The sequence below is a fragment of the Coenobita brevimanus genome, chromosome 101, assembly GCF_032717465.1.
Source record: "Coenobita brevimanus isolate Jiangsu-jjx chromosome 101, ASM3271746v2, whole genome shotgun sequence".
In the NCBI taxonomy this organism is placed as follows: domain Eukaryota; kingdom Metazoa; phylum Arthropoda; class Malacostraca; order Decapoda; family Coenobitidae; genus Coenobita; species Coenobita brevimanus.
Window position 1 is genome coordinate 23,115,495 of NC_137054.1, and position 5,455 is coordinate 23,120,949.

The 5,455-nt window shown below is 42.5% G+C and overlaps 1 pseudogene; it reads right to left on the minus strand.

Moving 5' to 3' along the window:
• Positions 1 to 4,504: 4,504 nt before the first annotated feature.
• On the minus strand, positions 4,505 to 4,622 carry LOC145415194 (5S ribosomal RNA; annotated as a pseudogene).
• Positions 4,623 to 5,455: the final 833 nt, after the last annotated feature.

A 5,455-nucleotide genomic window follows, 5' to 3' on the forward strand; every position in this document is an offset into this window, starting at 1 on the left:
ATATCGACCATCAAAAAATGTCAACAACAAAAATTCTTTCCCCTCAAGTATAGAGTGAGTGAAGAAAATGCACCAAAGCAAATTTTGGTCTTGTAGGTTTGAAGAGCTTGGTTTTACACACCAGAGAATCTCACTCTTATATGTCTAATGGTTACTGTACAATCGACCATCACAAATAAAAAAATGGCACTCCTTGCTATGAACGAGAATGAGAAGTCAAGGGGAATAAGGAGGTGGAGGAAGTATGGAGGGACATCAGGAACGGGGGAAAGAGAGGGAATATGTCTCCCACTCACACTCAGTATGGTCTAGAGGGGATATGGGGGGGGGGAGTGTCCGTGGGAGGGGACACAGAGGGCAGGGTACAATGGGGCAACAGGAGGTGGAGAGATGACCTTGGGAAAGGTAGGGTCCCCATATCCAGGAAGGAGGCCAGATCATGACTCCCACCACCTGATCTCTTAGCTTCCATTGGCTAGGTACCATTTACATCACAAAAGAGGCAGAGTTACAGCTCTCCAGTTCTTTGTTACCTCTCTATGATCATCAGCCATAGGACTTTATCGTACATTCTCCGAGGCCCACGATCGTCAGCCATGGGACTTTAGAGGTTAATCTCTTTTCTTCTGTCGGTTCATGTTCTGTCACTTCTTTTAATGTTCATCCATCTCATCTCACCTAGTTTTGTTTTAATTTAGTTTTTATTTTCTTTGTAGCCATACAGCCACGATATCAGCTTTATACACGAATGTCCAATGTCCATACTGTTCAAGTTCTCTACCTATTATTCTCATCCATTATTTCTCACAAGCCTTTGCTTATCACTATCTTACTATTCAGTCATTATTTCATCCTCCATCTGCCTATCCATTTATCCATGCACCCTCTATCTGCCCGTCCATCCCATCATTTATTTATCACTTTTCTTTCATTTAACCATCCCTCTAATCATGATTGTTATCCATGTAACGATCCAGTCAGCCATCCTTTTCCTACGTTCCGTCATTATACCTTTCATCGTATATTGTTCATCTACCCCTATCCATCCATCCATCCACGCATTCTTTCTTACCACCTACATCCAAACTCTATATTTCCTCTCCATCTAACCACCCATCCTTTCATCCATTTGACTTCATTTCATCCATCCATTTTCACTCCCATCATGACCCCAGTAACCACAAAACAGATAATCCCCCACCACCACCTTCCACCTGCCTATCCCTCGCTAATATCCAGTCCGGAAAATCAGCCAAGCGTCGAAGATAATTAGGGATTATAATCACCCAATAATTACTCCTGGAAATAATCAGATAATTGCCTCCAGGGGGGCGGGGGATGGCGGGAAGTGACAATGCCCACTGCAAATGACCCACGGCTTGATTTTTTTTAATACCCTTAATTGTAGAGGAAGGTAAAGGAGGAGTAGGGTCCCTTTACCATAATGAACTTCCATCTCAATAACAGTATCCTTTATTTTTCGTTAAGAAAGTGTCACAAAGGATCCACATTTATTTTTTCAGTCGAGTGTATCTTATCTGATTTGCTTTTAGTCTTCCTACCACCTGGCGATTATATTAAGCTTAGAAAATGCCTCTTGTAATGAAATGTTTAATAGTCCACGTCGTTCAATTTGGCTTTTAGGTATGAATAACATACTTTCAAGATTTAAAGCACTCAGCAATTTCGGGATATTTTAGAGTCAAAAGGTATGGGTATCTCTTATAAATATATACCGAATCTACATAGAGTTAAATTCATTCGTACACTTTGTTTTTCACGAAGTAATCAAAACAAATAAATCTCTATCTATCTATCTATTGCCAGACGCCTTAATCCCTTAAGGGGTGGCCACAAACAAATCGCCTCCACGTCGCCCTGTCGCCCGCCATTTCACAGCCCTGCTCACAACTCACACCACCCTCTCTCATATACCTCTCCACTCCATCCCTCCATTTCATCCTCGGCCTCCCCCTCCCTCTCCCCCCTTCCACCTCACTCACATACACTCTACTCGTTAGTCTCTCACCCTCCATCCTCTCCACATGGCCAAACCACCTCAGTGTGTTCCTCCTAACGCTTCCTGTCACATCCACATCCACGCCACAACGCTGCTTTATATCCTCATTTGTCAGCCTATCTCTCCATGTGACTCAACAGGCTCCTCTTAAGTAACTCATTTCCACTGCTCTCACTCTTGACTTGTGTCCTTCCAACAACGTCCAAGCTTCACTTCCATATGATAGAGCTGGTATCACAATACTGTCATGTAGTAACTTTTTCACTTCCATGCTAACTTCCCTGTTTCTTATCACTGCTTTCAAGGAACAAGCAACCTTTCTTCCTTGTTGTACCCTTTCATGCACTTTACCCTCCAAACTTCCATCCTTATTCATCACACTCCCCAAGTACTTAAACGTACTCATATTTTCCATTTCCTCACCAACCAACCTACTGTAAATTCACTGACTTCACCTCTCTCAAAGACCATCATTTTACTCTTCCCTACATTCACCTTCAGATTCCGTTTCTTACAAACTCTCCCAAACTCATCCACCAAGCCTTGCAGCTCCCCTTCATCTTCACTTAACAACACAGTATCATCTGCAAACAACAGTACAGGGAGTTTCCAAACACCACCCTCTCTCACTAGCACCACTCCAACATCCACTGCCCTACCTTGTATCTCTTTTATTACCCCATCCATGTACAGATTGAGTAACCATGGAGACATGACACATCCCTGTTTCAACCCAACCTTCAAAGAGAAAAATTCACTCAGTTCACCATAAACACACACTGCAGCCTTAGCACCGTCATACATACTCTTCACAGCATTCAACAACTTCCCATCTACTCCATATGTTCCTAATATTATCCACAATCCTTACCTATCCACGCTGTCATATGCTTTCTCCAAATTTCCCTAACTCTGTCAATAAGTACCCTACTATACACTTTTCCTACTACACTAAGAAGACAAATGTCCCTATGATTACCACACACTTCTTTTTCCCCTTTTCCTTTGTACAAGGAAATAATTATACCTGACTTCCAATCCTCCGGGACTCTACCGTCCTCCCAGGCCAATCTGCACATCTTCCACATCCATTCTACTGCTATCTCTCCCACATGCTTCAGCATTTCACCGCACACTTCATCAGTTTCTGGGGCTTTCTCCAATTTGACTTTCTTCATTGCTTCCACAACTTCTATACTACTGATTTCTTCCTGTCTTCTCACCTCCCTCCCTCTCCCAGCAATTCCCCAGCCACTTATACTCGCATTACTTCCATTCTCTATGGTCAACAATTCCTTAACTCCTCCATGGCCGGTGACGTCGAATGACGTTTAGCCGATAAATGGCCACAGGCAAAAATTTTTGGGAAGTGAACGAACGTTCTGAACGTTTTCAGACTGACCTACACTACACTCCCATACACTCCAGTTCAGAGCCTGCTGCTGTGGTGAGTGGATTTTCGATTTTTTCGCTCCTGGCCATGCCTAAACAAGCACAACTACACCCATTATCTCGACCCAGGGAGAAGATATCATCTTTGTCCTCTCTTGCAAAACACACACAACCACCTGTTTACGATTATGAAGTAATACAGGCACAAACAAAAAAAACATGATAAGTAAAAAATACATTTTTGTCTTGGTATCTTCCTATTTGCTCAGGTTTGCTGTAATGGTTTGGATCATTAGATGCAGTGCAGTTTGTAGAAAACTGTGAAAACTTTCGGGAAGTGAACGAAAATCTTGGACATGAGACTGACCTTGACTTCACCTTCACACATATCATCTGTCAGTTCACCACTTGCTGCCGTGACAAGTGGATGTACGATTTTTTCGCTCGTGACCATACCCAAAAACACATACAGTAGTTACACCCATTATCTCGGCCCAGACAGAAAATATAATCTTTTTCCTCCCTTGCAAAACACACACAACCACCCTGTTAACGAGACAGCAATATATAATGTGAAAATAACAAGATAAAATGATAAAGATGAACGTAAAATGATAAAGATGAACATGTTATAACGGAAAAAAATACGTTTCCCCCCATCTGTAAATCTATTTATTTCTGCTTTGTCTCTGTATTCATAATAATTAGACTTATTCCTAGTTCTGAAACTGCATTACGATTCTATTTTTAGCCATGCTCGTGGTGTGGGAGCTCGAAGGGCAACTCAACTTCCGTATTGCTAATCTGATCTGACCCTCCACTTTGTTCTCCTGTGGCAGAGTCTATCCTCGAAGGAAGTGCAATTTTCTTATTTAGGACTGAAAATTCAACCCTTTCGCTCCCTTTTCTATGCATGGGCACAACAATAACGTAAAAAATAACTCAAAACTACCATAAACATTTTTATATCAACAACAAATTGCCAGACGCCATGTATCCCAAACGGGGTGGCCAAGGGCTTAGAGTTAATTGTTTTACAGGGAGGGGCACTAATCCTCCACCAACCCCACTTGACACGTAGGGAGAACGTTATGCCAACAGCATCTGGTGTTCCCAGGCGGTCACCCATCCAAGTACTAACCAGACCCAACGTTGCTTAACTTCGCTGATCGGACGGGAAGCGGTGTACTCAACGTGGTATGCCATATCAAGAAGGTAAAAAAAAAAAGTGTTTTCCAGCCATTCCTAACATATTATATGTACTGAAATCATTCGATATCATCATATCTATTATATGCACAACATTTCAGCACCATTTGCATTGTTTGGGGAGGTAAAAAAAAAAAAAATCACCTGCCTAGTTGCGTCGCGGCAGCGCCCCTGGGCAGTGGATATCAGTTGCCGATATTTCTGCAACTTCTGTGCTCCACTGCAAGCCACAGAATGCATCTAGGAAGCTGGGATTTTCACTGTTAGGTGCATCTGAACTTTCTCTTCAATATGGAAAGAAAAAATCAATTTTCGAAGCTTCAAAAATGGATTCGGCGTCGGCCTGGCATGCACGGAAAATTCCAGGCCTTCAGCCTCAGAGGGGTTAAAGTGTTCTCTCCATCTGCTCACTTTTTCTCCCTTCTGCTGTAGTAATCTACCATTTTTATCTTTCACTCTCCTACTAACTTCACTGCCACCCTGTCTTACTCTCTTCACCTCTTTCCAGAACATTTTCTTACATTCCCTCCACTTTACACTCAAATTCCTTCCAAATTCCTCATCCACTCTCTTCTTACTCTCTCTTACTAATCTTATTACCTCTCTCATCCTTTCTACATATAACTCTCTCTTCCGCCTCTCAACTTCTTCCACGCCCCTATTTTTCATCCATTCACTGAATGCTTTCTTCTGTTGTGCCACAGCCTGTCTCACCTCTTCATTCCACCATGCTGTTCCTTGCACCCCCTTCTGTCTTCTCTTCACCCCACACACCACATCACATGCTGCACATATGTCTTCTGTGAATATCTTGCACACACCTTCCACATCCCT